This window comes from Microcaecilia unicolor, chromosome 2 (genome assembly GCF_901765095.1).
Source record: "Microcaecilia unicolor chromosome 2, aMicUni1.1, whole genome shotgun sequence".
NCBI lineage: Eukaryota > Metazoa > Chordata > Amphibia > Gymnophiona > Siphonopidae > Microcaecilia > Microcaecilia unicolor.
Window position 1 is genome coordinate 471,029,973 of NC_044032.1, and position 17,430 is coordinate 471,047,402.

Below are 17,430 nucleotides of genomic sequence, written 5' to 3' on the forward strand. Positions count from 1 at the left end.
TATCACCTATATTATATACTTCTAATGAGTTATTTTTGACTGACTAGCCTTCTTTTACCTGCTGCAGTTCCCCACATGAATCTTCAGCAGGCCAGCTCCACCCTGAATGAATCCATACACTCCTCCTGGCTTACCCTTACTTCTCTACAAAGGGATCTCCATTTGACTACCTCCAGACTTTCCTGCTTACAAACTGGCTGAGCTTCCTCAAGCTTTGCCCTAAGTGAGACTTCTATGTTATCTACACTTTGTTTCTAGATATGTAAGTAGGACTGAAGTTCTTTTATTTCTTTAACACTGCCTCCTATTCCCTTTTTCAAGCTTGGAAGGTGTTCTGGTACTCAGTCTCCAACTTAGCTACCATCTGAACCTGGTCCTGTTGAAGGTGGATCACCTCAACTATCCTCTGTTCATGGACTAGCTGCAGCAGTGCCGTAGCGAGGGTGCCTGACACCCGGGGCGGGTCGCCGCTGCGCACCCTCCCGGGTGCAGGGCACGGCACCCTACCTTTCAGCGGGGGGCAGGCAGGAGGGCCGATCCGCCCCCAGTGCACGTCACTGGGAGCTGCGTCGGCTCTGCTGCTTCCCTGCTTTCTCTGCCCCGGAACAGGAAGTAACCTGTTCCGGGGCAGAAAGAGCAGGGAACCAGCGAGCCGACACCCCCCCTCCAGCGCGTGCACCTGGGGCGGACCGCCCCACCGCCCTCCCCCCTTCCTAGGCCACTGAGCTGCAGCTCACCTACCAGGCTTCATATTGTTCCCTAACTTCTTTTAAGGTGTCCTGCAGATGGGGGGGGGGGGGGGGGGGGGGGGATCTAGCTTTTTTCTCTCTCTGCTCTGTCGTTCTGCAAGAAGCTCAGACCTTAGGGATGTTATTAGCCTGTTACAGACCTCCTTCTGATGGAGGACTTCAGCTTGTTTGGCTTCTAAGGCCTGCACTGAAGCTTCCCCTTTTTGTTTCCACCTTTCTTCTAAGAGGACCCATTTCCACTCAGATTCCCTCAGATGGGCTTCCATCTCTCTATGAGAGTCCTACTGCTGCTGGATATTTCCTATCAGGGTCTGCATTAGCTCATTGCATATTTTCAGAACCTCATTTAAACAGTCTTTCTGTTTGGCTAGCCTGTTTCTCTGGTCTGCCTAATGCCTGCAGCTCCAGGTATCTTATGAAGGGATTATTCTCCCACTGTCCAGGAAACATACTGGTGACCTACCATGATTCCTCATATTTCAGGGTCTTTAACACAGTCTCTCTGCTCCACCTTTGACGTCTTTGTGGTCTAGACAGCAGTCTGACCTGGGAATTTTTTACTTGGGACTAGAATTCCTTTTCCCTTTATTGTATTTTTCCGCCTTTTATCTTCCCATGGTGTTAGGAGTGTCCCTTATAGAACATAGGCATTTGCAGCACATGAATGCAGCAGGGATGCATGTTTACATACAGTATTCTGTAAAACATGCATGTAAATGGGAACCTCACGTATGTTCTACCCAATCACCACCTCTCTGTTTACCCTCTTTGAAAATACATGCTATGCAAGATAGGTTTGTATTTTCAAAATAAGGCAGAAAATTATCATTTGCCTGTGTATGTGCACACATATGAATATAGCAGAAGTATAAACGGGAACATCTAGTACATAGAATGGCCATGATAATACACAGATGCCAATAGTTATATGTCACAAGAGCAAATGAGAACATTTATGGTCCCTTTTACTAAAGTGTATTAGATTTTGCAGTTATCATGGCTTAATGCAGGAAATTAACATGCAGTAGCTGCAAATCAAAACCACCAATAATTGGGGACATTCCCTATACTTTGGTTTACAGGTCTTATGTTAAAATGTCAGGTAACACATGATACTGAAATTGTAATTAGGAGTAAGTGGACTCACTATAACTGCAGAACTGCCAGTTAGGACAAAGTGTTTGCCCTGTGCTATCTGCAAAATGCAAGGAATTCCATTCTCTATCTATACCCGCCCCCCTAACACAAAAAACACTTAACACATACAGTAACTGTTAAAATGCCACAAAACCTATTAATGCAGTTGTGCACTAGCAGTTACTGTGCGGTAAACCACCTGTCAAGTGCTTAACCCACTTTACATAAAGGGCCCCTTAGAGTATTTTAGTAAATGCTCTGACTGCTGACAAGATAAAAAAAAATTACTTACATTTTATCATGGTATTAACACTATTTATTCACAAAAGATACTGCTATCTCCAGGTGCTATAATGGACCATTATCTCAATAGAAAAGGAATGGAGAATAAAACAGAAAATATCATAATACCTCTGTATTGTGTGCAATTCTGGTTGCTATATCTATAAAAAAAATAGAAAAGGGACAGAGAAGGATAACTAAAATGATAAAGGGAGAGATATGATAGAGGTCTACAAAATTGTGAGAGTAGACATAAATGCAAATCAATTGTTCAGTCTTTCAAAAAGTATAAAGACTAAGGAACATGCCATAAAATCACTAAGTATTATCTGGTGAGACATAATTTAGACTATTTCCCCCCTTTTACAAAGCCGCGCTAGCGGTTGCCTGTGTGGTAATGCTGACACAGCCCATTCAAAGTGTATGGGCTGTGTCAGCATTACTGCACTGCAGCCACTAGCACGGCTTTGTAAAAAAGGGGAGGGGGGATTGTTTGCAATTCTGAAGACTGCATTTTCAAAATGATATAAACAGGATGGAGTCAGTCCAGAGGGCGGCTACTAAAATGGTCAGTGGTCATCATAAAGCATATAGGGACAGACTTAAAGATCTCAACATGTATACGTTGGAATAAAGATAGGAGAGTGGAGATACGATAGAGATGTTTAAAAACCCATGTGGCATAAATGCACAGGAAGCAAGTCTCTTTCAATTGAAAGGAATCTCTGAAATGAGGGGGCATAGGATGAAGGTGAAATGGGATAGACTCAGAAGTAACCTGAGGAAATACTTTTTTCACAGAAAGGATGGTGAATTTGTGTAATGGCCTCCCATTTGGAGGTGGTGGAGATGAAAATTGAATCTGAATTCTTGGGATAAATACATAGGATCTTGAAATGATAGAGAGAGTAGATTGCATGGATGGGAAGACTGGGTAGTTCATGGTCCAAATTTAATATTCCTTCACTGACGACTTTTTAAAAAGTGGTGAAAAGACCACCTGTCCTTCAGATTGGATTTCATCTTCTTGACTGTCAGTTCCTTTCCATGGCCTTCTTCCTCTAACCATGGCAATGATTAATGCTAGCCTTACCACTGGTGAATTCCTTCTCTGAAGAAATGTGCTACTGTTAGACCAATTCAGAAAAATTCAGCCACTAATTCCTCTCAACCAGGAAACTATAAACCTGTTTCTAATCTACCATTCCTGGTTAAAGTCCTAGAGCACATTGTTGGTTGTTCGTTTGTTTTTTTCTTTCTTTATTAATGCAACATGTTGATTACTCCCATTTGCTTCATCCATTTCAATTGGGATTTAGAGTAGGCCACTCCAAATGAATTAATTTTCATTCATTCAGCTTTCGATAAGGGTCATGTAATTCTTCTTGTTTCTCTAGATTTAACTGCAGCTTTTGATTTGGTGAACCATTCTCTACTCATCTCAAGACTAACCTCCTGTGGCATATCTGGTTTAGTGCTTAAATGTTTCAGGATTTTTATTTTCCTTTATGACAGGTCACACATGTCAGATTAACGTAGATACCTTGGCCTCAGATTCTTTTTCCTTTCTTTGTGGGGTTCCACATGGCTCGGTTTTATCGCCTCAATTGTTTAACTTGTATATCGGCCCTTTACTCACTCTTATTCAGGGTTTTAATGTTAGAGATTATGTCTATGCAGACAATATTCTTCTCGTATCTGAGCAAGATCCTTTCAACATTAATTTGCAGAATTTACGACTATGCTTAGATTCAGTTGCTTCCTGAAAACCACCTAATCTTAAATATAGAGAAAACTAGCTATCTGGATTACAGGACATCTCATCCACGCTGTCTCCTGACATATCGGGTTCTCCGATAGCATTAGTGACTTCTGCTAGGTATCTGGAAGTACTTCTTGATGTGCAGTTATCATTTGATCAGCATATTAGTGACATCATCAGATCCTGTTTTAGGTCTCTCCATCTGATCCGTTCACTGTGTCTTTACCTTGATGATAAATCCTGTGCTACTTTGTCATATTCTTTAGTAGCATCAATGCTGGATTACTGTAATACTTGTAAAGATGATCATGTTACTCCCCTCCTTAAGCAACACCACTGGTTAACAATTCATTTCCACATACAACCTAAGATCTTGACTCTTGCACATAAGACTTTAAATACAGGTATTCCATCTTTGCTTCTTTTATCATGCCGTATATTCCTGCTCACACATTGCGATCTTTAGCTGCTCACTGGCTGGCAATCCCAGCCATGCATTATACCAGGCTACATCCACTCATCATTCTGCTTTTTTTTTCTGCACTTTGGAACTCCATGCCTCCTGAAATTCAGTCTGAACAATCCACATGAAATTTTGAATTATTGTTAAAGCCATCTTTTTATGCAAGCACTTTCTGAAGGGTCCCCAAGTGTTAATGAAACAGCTCAGGCTCTACACACAAATTCTGCCTTGTCATAGATTCTGTGACTGGTTGCAGGGGGTCTGGCTATTGTGGGGTGGGTCCCTCATTGATCACCCCACCCCTGAAGGGTGGCCTGACATTTGAGTACCGGCACCTTTTTCGCCAGAAAAAATACACTGAAAAGGGCCCTTAAGTGCTGCTGAATATCCTGGTCAGTGGGAATCTAGCAGGAGCCACTTCTGCCTGGTTAACTCCCTCTGAGTATGAACCCTACTATGTATAAAAATCCAAACAATTTAATTAAAACCAAACCATCATAAAATAAAACCATTAATAATGAAATTATGAATTATTGTAATTTTTTTTTATCAGAATCGTACTAAAAAGCACACCCCTTTAAAACAGACCGCTCAACAGCTACCCAGACAATCATCCTCCAAAAATGTACTGAACCAACCAACATTTTAGGAATTTCTACATCTCAGCAGATTAGTGGCCAATTTAAGCCCTCCAGGGAGTTAGTTTCAAAACTGTGGTGCCATACAAATAAAAGCCTAATGCTAAGTTTTCTGATCCTTGAACAGCTTAACAGGAGGGACCTTCTAAAGTACATCCTCATGAGATCTCAAAGCCCTTCCTAGTACATATTTGGTAATAGTCTTTTGCCCCTGTTTACTAAAGCTTAGCTCGAGTTATCTACAGCAGGGTCCATTTTATTCCTATTGGTCCTGTTGCAGATAACTCGAACTAAGCTTTAGCAAACAACCCCCTTTATTTCTTGTGAATAAAAAAATGCACAATGCTAAATAAGACAATGGAAAACTTATATGTATACATTTTCTGATTCCATTTCTTAAGTATTTGCCTGAAAAAGATCTGTGGTTTGCTTCCAAGGTGCAGTTTACAGTCAGATAATGCTGCATTATGATAGAACCTGAGATATCTGGCAAGTTTTCTGACACTCTCAGCCAATGATAAACTGTGCTTCAAAGAATCATTTGGAAAGCTGTTAGATGGTAAACATACCTTCCCTATTGATATGAGATGATTCATGAGTGGCAGAAAAAAAGAGAACAGCAGTTTGCTAGGAACACAGCAGGTTCACTGACCAACAGATGAGGGAGGTTTGCAAATAAACAGCACATTTGGGAGCCATCCAGAAAATTAGTTCATCTATAATAAAGTTAGCATTTAATCTTCTGGTTTCAGATTAGGCTTTATGGAAAGTGCAGCCCAAGACAGCAGAAGAACATTTACTTTGTAACTTAAATAGGTTTCTAAATTCACTGACTGAAAGATTGTATAGTCACTGCACCCTTTTAGCCACAACGTGCTTTTCATCAGCTAAATGCAGCAGTTTTTAAATCCTCATTTAAATCTTTTGTTTATATCCATATCTGTTCCTGGATAACATACCCAAGAAATTGCTACTTATCTTACATAGTGAAAGCCGGAGGAGAAAGTTACTCCAAGACTGGAACCTTCAGAGCTCTCTTTTCACCAAGAGGTCCACAGTAGCAATCAACCATCTTCCTTCTTAAGTACTAAGTGCTTCATATTCAATTATAAAAGCTGGGCTTCTAAATTTGTCTCTTATCTTCAGCCAAACTTAGGGGGTCTTTTACAAAGGTGTGGTAACGTTTTTAGTGCATGCTAATAATTAGTGCATACAAAACACTAGAGATGCCCATAGGAATTTATGAATTATCCACTTTAAACAGTATCATTATTACGCTTAATGGAGGGGGTTTCTTATAAATTAATCAGCTCCAGTTACTCCTTATCAATATCATTTACATAGTAAATTATAAAAGGGATGAACGAAATTATCATCAGGATAAAGTATATTCGTGGAAGAATAAATTTTCATCATATGAAGAAAGAAGAACAGAACAAATATTTGAAGGATCCTTGGGAGATTCGGACAGTAGTAGTGATGACGGTAGAGAAAGAAGGACTGTCTGTGTGAATGAGAATGCTTCACATCATGATTGCCCTTTAGATCGGGGACGAGGACCCAGATGCTGCCGAGGCTGGCTCAAAAACCAGGGGGACAGAGGCTCGAACAACACAGGGACGAACTAAAGGATGATTCTACAATAATAAATATTTCCAGATGTGCCCTAACAGTAGATTAAGAAGCTGTCCTTAATCTAGGATTAGGTTTTGTACCTGCAACTGTATATGAGCCGTTTAAAACGAGGGTGGCGATTTACCGTTTCATCAGGCTACTACAAATAAAAAGATTCTTTTGGGATCAAACATCAGGAATGCATATTTCTATCCTAAAACCAAAATCAACATGGTATCCACAGACCATGGACCCGGTGATTCATAACTACCTGAAACTGATACTATCGGACCTATCGCGTATTGAGAATGATTCATCTAAAAAAATGGATTATTCATAATTTGTCAAAAGGTGAATCTTTAGCCTTAAAAGAATTGCGTTCTAATCCTGACTTGTATATACTGCGTGCTGATAAAGGCGGAGCAGTAACTGTTCAATCAAAACTAATGTACGAAACTGAAGCCAGATGACAACTAAGTGAAAATAAATTATATGCACCTCTGCAAGGAGATCCAACTAATGAAATCAGTTCACTGATTGGGGAAATTGTTGAACCAGCACAAATGAGAGGAATGCTAACTAAAAAGGAGGCAGAGTTTCTGCTTAATAAAACCCCCTCCACACCATATATATACTTCCTACCTAAGGTGCATAAGGATCAAAATAATCCACCGGGTAGACCAATCGTGTCTACAATTAATTCGGCTCTTGAACCATTGTAAAAATTTGTTGATGTTTTTCTCCAACCTATGGTTAAGAACATTGATTCATATGTAAAGGATTCATCAGACATGTTACGTTGTCTGATGGAGATTGATGAGATATCCAACAAAGCACGATTCATCACCCTTGATGTTACTGCACTCTACACAAACATCCCACAGGATGCAGCTCTGAAAATTATCAAAGAGAATCTTGATAAGCGCCCTCCTGCACAACGAATCTCTACATCATTTCTTATGGACTTAGACTCATTAGTAATTAAAAAGAATTACTTCTGGGATAATGGTACATTTTATTTGCAACATCATGGGGTGGCAATAGGGGCAACATTAGCCCCCTCGGTAGCAGCGTTATATATGGCAGCTTTAGAAGAAAATTTTATTTATCTAGCACCTCAATTTTCTTCTATTAGTATATGGAAAAGATTCCTTGATGATATATTTCTGATTTGGACAGGGTCAGAGACCTTATTAGTTGAGTTTATCAGATGGATTAATACCTTGGACCCAAATTTAAAATTTACAGCTCATAACAACCAGAAATGTATTAATTTGTTGGACATCCATATTGAAAAAGCTGCAGGAAGAACCACTACTACCATTCATAGAAAGGAAACTGATCGTCGTAACAACTATTTACACTTTAGGAGTTTTCACCTGTACCATTTACGAAATAACCTACCTATTGGACAATTCCTAAGATTAGGAAGACTCTGTTCATCAATACCTGAATTTAAACTGCAAGCGGACATACTGAGATCTCTATTTATAAAACGTGGCTATCCTGTTAAGACTTTAAGAAGAGCTTATTTACGTGCACAATTTGAACAAAGAGATTTACTTTTACAAAAACACATGGAAAATGAGGAGGAAGAAGAAAAATTGATCTGTGTACTTCCCTTTTCCTCTTTGGCAAAATTTATTGTGCATTCTATCATGACACATTGACACATTTTACAATTGGATGGGATATTCCCTGAGAAGCCAATAATAGCATTTTCTAGGGCTAGGAATGTAGGTGAGCTACTATCCAGAAAAAAGAAGCGAATAGCTATAGATAATGATGGAACCCCACAGCATGGTTGCTGTGATCAGTGCCAAAAGTGTGCTCAGACTATGTTGGGTCCTACATGGATAGATCCACAGACAAAACAAAATGTAAGATCATATAGATCGACCAATTACCTATCAGCTATGGTAGTTTATGTGATTCAGTGCCCCTGTGATAAGATATATATAGGCAGAAGCAAACGGGTCATAAAACTACGTCTTAACGAGCATAAATCCCATATTCTGACAGATAAAATAGAAGCTTCGCTAGTTCAACACTGGGTAGAGTGTAAACATGAAATTTCAGATATACGATGGAGAGTGATAGATCAGATTCAAGTAGGGTGGGAGGGTGGTAATATAGAAAGATTATTAAATTATAGAGAACAGTTTTGGATTTTCTCTTTTAAATCGGTCAGCCCAGGTGGGCTAAATCGTGAAATCGATTGGATGTCAGTAATCTGAAAGTTTAGCATAATTGCAAGAATCAGGTGGTCATCAGCCCGGGAGCACTGGATTGGTGTGTTGCTGTAGATCAGCTGTTGAGATGTTGGTCTAATTACAATATAAGTAGGGAAATGTCACGGCCATTTTGAAACAAAGAGAGCAACGGATAGGTTTCCAGCTTATACAGATGTAAGGGAGTACTTTGGATTTACCCTTAACCAAATATTTATAGAATGAAGTTTGTTAAATACTATATAATCTTTTGCCTTGTAGGAGACGTTCCTTGACACAGCATTTTGTGCAAAACATGATTTCATGTCGGATCAGATGATGTCTCCGAGATGAATAATAATTCATATAAAAAAGAAAAAAAGAACAGCAAAAGTTCATCTAAGCTAAGTGCATTTGAGATTATAAGATAATTCAAGCTATTGGGTGAAAGTAGAAAGTTAAAATATTGAAAAATATGGATCAATGACGAATACATGCCCACCATAACAAAATGCCTGGCTCATATATATAGCTGAAATGGTGGTGACATGTGTGAGAATCAGAGAAGCCACAGAGCCCAGAATGAAGGGGGGAAGAGAGAAAAGCCAGAGTGGAAAAACTACAGATCCCAGAATGCATGGCGGGAGGGGCGGAGGCAGGAGCGTAGAGAACACAGATTTCAGACTGCCTGGAAGAATAGGAGAGAGGAGGACAAACGAGTACCTGAGCCACATGAGAGGAAAGGAGAGGGGGCTGATTGGGAGATGGAATCAGCTGAGGAGAGGGTGGAACACCTGAGGGAGGGGGTGGAGAATGGGGGGATGGAATGGGAGGAGTTGGAGCAGATAGGAGGAGGAGGTGTGGAAGAGGAAATGGAGGTGGGAGAGGAAGTGGCTGGAGAAGAAGAGTGACTTCTGGAGGAGCCCAAAAGTATCAGGAAAGAGTAATAGTCAGGAGAGATCCAGCGGGTGGTTGTCAATAGATTGGCAAGCGGAACTGTGTTGCACCGCCTTGCTAGCGGAACTGTGTGGCAGTGAGAGCGAACTGCACGGACGAGTGTGGAGTCGGAAGCGGACAGCATGGATAAGTGAGAGAGACAACTACGCGGCCGGGAGGAGTGGCTGACACATGATTATCTGATGGATCCAATACTCAGTACCCTTTAAGTACTATGTAAAGGATATTGATAAGGAGTAACTGGAGCTGGGTAATGATAAGGATTAACATATGAGCATCTCTAGTGTGAGGCGCATACCTTTCATGTTCTTAAATTTCAGAATTTAGTGAAATTTTGGGTATTCAGCTGGCAGGAGTGTTCACTTTTTGGTATGCTGCAGGCCTCAGGACTTGGGGGCAATTATTTGATGATGCATCTTTGTTGACATTCTCGTCACTTGTGGATGAATTTCCTTTTATCTCATCAGATAGATATGCTTACCTCCAGATCTCTCATTTTTCAGCGCGTCTTCTATCCACTCGGCAATCACGAATGATTTTTTAAAACTTTAAATAACATTAAACATTGTACTTAGCTTTGTTGGCTGAGAGGTAAGTCATCTGACATGACTCATTTTTCACAGTTAAGCTTTTTCAAGGATTTACCCATTGCTGTTAAGCCAGTCCTGTCTTGGCAACCTACGTTTGTTCAGTCTGAAGACTGGGTATCCAAATGGCAGATGAAATTGAATGTGGACAAATACAAATTGATGCACATCGGGAAGAATAATCAAAATCATAGTTACCTGATGCAAGGGTCCCCCTTAGGAGTCAGAAAAATAATCTAGGTGCCAATGTAGACAATATGCTGAAATCTTCTGTCCAGTGTGTGGCGGCTGCCAAAAATCAAACAGAATGTTAGTAATTATTAGGAATGGGATGGTAAATAAGACCAAGAATATCATAATGCCTCTGTATTGTTCCATGGTGTGACCATACCTTGAGTATTGTATTCAATTCTGGTAACCATATCTCAAAAAAATTATAGTGGAATTAGAAAAGCTTAAAAGAAGAGTGACCAAAATGATAAAGGAGATGAAACTCCTCTCATATGTGAAAGGCTAAAAAGGTTAGGGCTCATCAGCTTGGAAAAGTGATGGCTGAGGGGGGCGGGGATATGATTGAGGTCCACAAAATCCTGAGTGGTGTGGAACCGGTAAAAGTAAATCAATTTTTCACTCTTTCAAAAAGTACAAAGACTAGGGGACAATCAATGAAGTTAAACAGAAATACTTAAAAAAAAATAGGAGGAAATATTTTTTCACTCAAAGAATAGTTAAGCTCTGGAATTTGTTGCCAGAAAATCCTGGAGGAAAAGTCCATGGTCTGTTATTGAGATGAACATGGGGGAAGCCACTGCTTGTGAAATGTTGCTACTATTTGGGTTTCTGTCAAGTACTTGTGACCTGGATTGGCCACTGTTGGAATCAGGCTACTGGGCTAGATGGACCATTGGTCTGAGCCAGTATGGCTATTCTTAAAGTGAAAAAACAGTGTGACAAAGTGAAGGTCACAGCCAGAAGGATGCTAGGTTGCATTGAGATAGGAGTAACCAACAGAAGAAAGGAGGTGTTGATGCCCCTGTACAAATTGGTGAGGCCCCACCTGAAGTCGTGTGTTCAGTTTTGGAGGTCATATCTTGCTAAGTATATAAAAAGACTAGAAGTGGTCCACAGGAAGGCGACAAAAATGGTATGCGACCTGCACCATAAGACATATGAGAAGAGACTGGAAGACCTGAATATGTATAACCTTGAGGAAAGAAGGGATAGGGGAGATATGATACAGACATTTAAATACTTGAAAGATATTAATATAGAAATAAATCTATTCCAGAGAAGGAAAAATTGTAAAACTAGAGGACATGAGCTGAGGTTGCAGGGTGGTAGACTTACGAGTAATGTCATGAAATTCTTTTTCATGGAGAGGATGGTTGATTCCTCCTGAGGGAGGTGGTAGAGACAAAAACAGTGACAGAATTCAAAAAGATGTGGGATGAATACCGAGGAACCCTATTTAGAAAATACATGATAGAAAACAAAAATAAATTTAAAAAAATCCTTAAGTGGCTGCAGGGGGTGGATGTGTGAGTGACACTTGGTCGGCTACTCTGGCTGTGAAGAACTAAGGCTGGTGCCAAGTAGACTTTGTAGGTTTGTGTCTAAATATGGCAATCCAATTTAGGATAGGCTGGAAAGGGCTTCAATGAAAACTTCAGTAGCTGGAACTGAGGACAGTGCTGGGCAGACTTTTACGGTCTGGGTCTCACAAATGACGAGACGGATTTGGATAGGCTCGAGTGAGCTTTGACGGCAACTCCAGTAGGTGGAACAAAATGACAGAGCTGGGGAGGCTTCTATGGTCTATGTCCCAGAAATGCTAAAGAAAGGCTCACAATAAAGTATATAATACATTTATTGTTGATTTAATCATGAATTGATAATGAGTATGACTGTTGGGCAGACTGGATGGACTGTTCAGGTCTTTAGCTGCCGTCATTTTCTCTGTTAATATGTTATGTTCTTATGACAATATGCTTCTGGTTCAGTCATCTTCTCCTGCCTGGTTAAACCATGCTGAATATCAACCTAAAAAATAAAGCTGTTCTTCAATATTCAGCATCATTTTCCCTAGTGTATCTATCAATTTAATATTGAGTTCCATTTCAATAAACTTGAAAGTGTAAGGCAACAATGACTGTAAAATCTGCTGATACCATTTTTGGCATTCACGTGAATGGGGCAGCAGGGGCTAAAAGTCTCTCATTTCCCAGCATGGCATCAGCTAGAATAGGTAGATGGGGATTGGGGATCACTGCTGCTTAACGTCCCTTTTTCAGTTCTTTGAAGGAGCTGGGTCCAAAATCAAGATTGCTCAAATTTCAGCAGACTGCTCAACCAGGTTGGGAAGGGACTGGGTCACTAATGACCTGGCAGATGAAGGTTTTTAAATCAGCAGGAATGTCAGTTTGCCAACAGTCTCACAAAAAATAACTTTACAAATAGTTAGCTGTGCTACCTTTTGAACTATAGATACCTTTTTTTTTTTTGCATTAGGCAGTAGGTGATGCAAATCTCACATCTTAATGTAATATGTGTTAATTCCTTTTAAGGGTAATGAGCTGCTTTGCTTGTGAGGCAGTTCATTAAAATACTTTCTGCATTATGGTTAATTTCTTTGCCTTAAAGTTAATGCAAACATATGCAATTCAATTAATGCAGCCATGTGATGTGACTAAGAGCATTAAAGTATTGTGTAAAATGAGCTTCTAACAGTTCTATGCAATGAAGTCCAGGAGTATGAAAAGTACAGAATTTAGATAGAAAGAGATCCAAGAAACTTTAATGAGAATAGTTTCTTTGGAGAGAACAGAAAATGTTGTCCATCATAGATAACACTGAACACATTTTAATGAAGCAAGCTTTTTCTGTATTATAATATTGTATATGAAGTTTCAATATTAACATATGTCAGGCAGAGTTTTTAATTAAATATTTTAAGAAGAGATCAGAAGAGCAAAATTACATCTGTTACAAAACATGTTCTTTTCATTGCCATATGCAATGAATTTGCCATAAATTTGACAGATGTTCAGGTAAGCAGTCTGAAAGGCCTTTATCATGCACAGCCAGAAGTAAAAATGGTTGTTGCAATTCTAATGGCACTATAAGATATGTTGTTTAATTAAAGATATCCAAAATGCTTCTAAACTGACAACAGGGGTTGTACAGTATATCAAAGAAAAAAAACCATTCAAAGGTAGATTAGCTTGCTTAGGATAAAAAAAAATATTACTTTACCTGACCAAGACTCTGGAAGAAAACTTTAAGTCATGTAATATTTATAAAATAAAATGTAAGTAACATGTAGGAGACAGACTACTAAGGGTATGCTAAAAATATTGTCAAAAAACTGGGGAGCAGATAATATAACCGATAGATTGCATCAGGTTGTAATATTCCAAAATCTTGCTTCTTAAAATTTGACCAGCTAGATCCAAGACTATGGTGCCTTTTTTTCTAAGTCATGTAGGTGCCTAGGCAACAAGCGCCAAATTGGAGTTACCACCCAGTTACCGTATAGCCCTTGCGGTAATTTCAATTTTGACGCGCGTCTGCTACGCACGTATGAAAAATATTTTTTATTTTCTGATGCATGACAGTTATGTGTGTCAAGTGGAATTTAACACGCGTAGACTATTACCGCTTGGTTACCACATGAGACCATACCTCTGTGTCAATGGCTTGCAGTATGGTCTCAGACCCAAAATGGACCCACGGCAATTTTCATTTTGCTGCACGTCCATTTCTGGCAAAAATTTTAAAAGGCATTTTTTTGTAGATGTGCTAAAAAATAGTTCTGTGTGCGCCCAAAACACGCGTCTACACTACAGCAGGCCATTTTTCAGCACACCTTAGTAAAAGGACCCCTATTTGTATGACTGGTATTGAGTTTGTCCCAAGGACTGGGTTAAGAATTATCGAGCTAAATTGCATTCCAGGATCTTGCCTCTCTCTTACTGGGTGTACATGAACGTTGACTGAACACCACTGAAGCTCCATCCAATATCCTCCTCTTCTTTCCATCCTTCACATGGATTGTTGGTCATGCTATGCTAAAAATATTGTAAAAAAAACTGGGGAGCAGATAATATAACTGATACATTTTAGCAGGCTTTTGTTTTCCAAAATCTAGCTGGTTAAAATTTGACCAGCTAGATCCATGACTATTTGTATGACTGGTATTGAGTTTGCCCCAAAGACTGGGTTAAAAATTATCAAGCTACATTGTATTCCAGGGTCTTGCTTCTCTCTTACTGGATGTACATGGTTTCTTGACTGAACATCACTGAAGCTCCATCCAATGTCCTCTTCCTCCTTCACATCATTCACATGGATTGTTGGTGATGCTGTATAGTCTCCCAACCACTTAGCAGGGTAAACAGTGAATGTCAAAGGAACACATTATCCATTCATTTGCCTGCTGCTCTTTAACACATTTACAGAAGTTCAATTTTTAATCTTTTCCATACATAGAAAGCGTGTCCATAGTAATCTGTAAATTCTGTAATGTGGGCACTACGAGTAAGGTATCATCTGTGAATGACAGTAATAATTATCCAGGATTAAAGTGTAGGTCACCTAAAGAAGCTATAAAAAATGTAAAAAGAGGGGTGACAAAGGGGACCCCTGAGGTACCCCACAACCTGGAGACCAAAGAGCATTATCCTTCAATAAATACAAGTAATAGTAGCAATAAGGATGCAAATCATAGGCAGACAAGACAATAAGAGTTCTTGAAAACAGTAGACACAAAGAAATTATGTAGAATCCATTGAAAGTTTCCTAAAACCAACCAACCTCCAAACTTAGAATACTGTTACTTTTTTCTTTTTCATTTAACCTTCTGAATAGCACTGCCAGTAGTTTAAAATTATGTGCACTGTTTGGACCTGATTTACTACATTTTTTTTCCCAATGAGCACTGAATGGGAATAAAGTCTTAGTAAATCTTTACTTTTGTTTTTTTTTAACAAATGTAAATATCAATGTGAATACATACTAAATATATGCAAATAATTATTTCAATGCAGTATATTAAAAATATTTCACTGTTTTTGAATATCATTAAAAATAACTTTTTTGTGTGGTTAAATCACTCTATTAACATTATGATGCAACAACTGTGATAGTAGTTCCATCTAATATCAAAATAATGTTGCCAATTTTTGATTCACAGACAGCAGTTAAAAGCATAGTAAGTATACAGGGAATGGCTATACAGCAGCAAACCTCTCATAATATCAGCAGTCAAACAAATAAATTAACAATATACCTATTTGGCATTAAATGTGCCACAGCTTTATTAACAACTTTGCATAATTAACAAATTAATTTAAACTCCATAACATAAGTTACTAGAAAACCTAAATCCTAGAGAAGCCTTTCTATTCTTTTCAAAACTGAAGTCAGTCAGTGACAAATTGGCCTAAGCAAACACCAAGCCTTACTCCAATCCATTTTCCAAAAGTCTGCAGTAACACAGGAATTGGCAAAATAATCATGGCAGTGATATTCACGATGTAGCAAATCTATTTTAATTTCTCCACTTTACATAAGGCTTCCCCAACAGTTTTGCCAACCATAAAATTTTGCCCCACAAAGCTGAAATCGACCAAGCACCCAAAAAACCCTGTCCACAACCCACCAAAAAAAACTGAACCAAACAACCAACAACCCCAAAAAACTTAGAGGGAAGGGAGGGTGACTACCTTAAATCCCTAAACCCATTCCCTCCTCTACCTCCCACCAAAAACATCTTTTGCCAGCCAGAAATCCCCACAACAAACCCACCAACCCCTCTAGCAACTTATCAAACCAATCAGAAACCTTTCAATACACCCTAACTTACCTAACCCTTACCGAACACCCTATCTTATTTGTCCTTCCTTCTTTCTTACCTCAAGCCGCTCACCCCCCTCAAATAATAACCTCAACATGGCATAAGCTCAGCTGATGTTATCAGTTCACAATTTTAAGGTTGTGAGCCCTCTAATAATACTAATGTACCCTTTAGTACAATTATCAAAATGAGGAAATTTAAAAGTGGAGATTTTAAATACGAAGGCAACAACTATAAGGGGGAGTTAAAAGATTTTACGAAAAGAAACACAATTTTTGAGGGTACAAAATCTACAGGTTCCTTGCATATATTTAGTCCCTAAGATCCACAAATCTACATGAGCCCCCCCCCCCCCCCCCCCCCAGGCGCTCCATAGTATCTGGTTGTGGCTCTGTTTTAGAGCCAGTATCCCAATATGTAGATTATTTAAAACCATTTGTACAACAAGCCAGAATTTTGTTAGATTCTGCGCAATATATTTAACATTTGCAAACTTAAATGGTCCCTGAAGGTGAGTCTTGGTTGTTGGTGACACTCGATGTTAACCCTTTGTACACCAATATTCCTCAGGAGTATTGCTGAGTGTCATTTTCAGCAAACATCTTTATCTTTAGGCAAGATACAGTTGTTGAAAACCATGAGCACTTTGGTAATTAAGCAAAATTATTTTACATTTGAACAGCAATTTTTTCTCCAAATAAAGGGTGTAGCCATGAGGACCACGGTTGCTCCATCCATTGTGTGCCTCTACATGACAAAATTTGAACAACAACATGTTTATGGTAGTGTTCATGACATCAACATTGTGTCTTGAAAACGATATGTCAGACCTCATAGACTTGCCTACTAGGAACGCAAAAAGATCATCACGAACATTCCTCAATCTCCACTTCCCCAGTTGTAAAGGACTAAAATATAAATCCACATACGCATCCAGCTTCTCCTACGATGGAACGTAGTGGTAAGTCTTCTTGAACAGGTCCGTTTTCAGTAGTCTACGGAAGATTGTTAGGTCTTGTGTTGATTTTATGGATGAAGGCCATAAAATCAACACGTTCCATCCTAAACACAAAATAATTAGACTTTATACAAACTAGACAAAATCGAACTCTAGCCGCTTGACTGTTTAACCTCATTGCTATTAAAGAAAGCTACTCAATACGCACTACCAATCTAT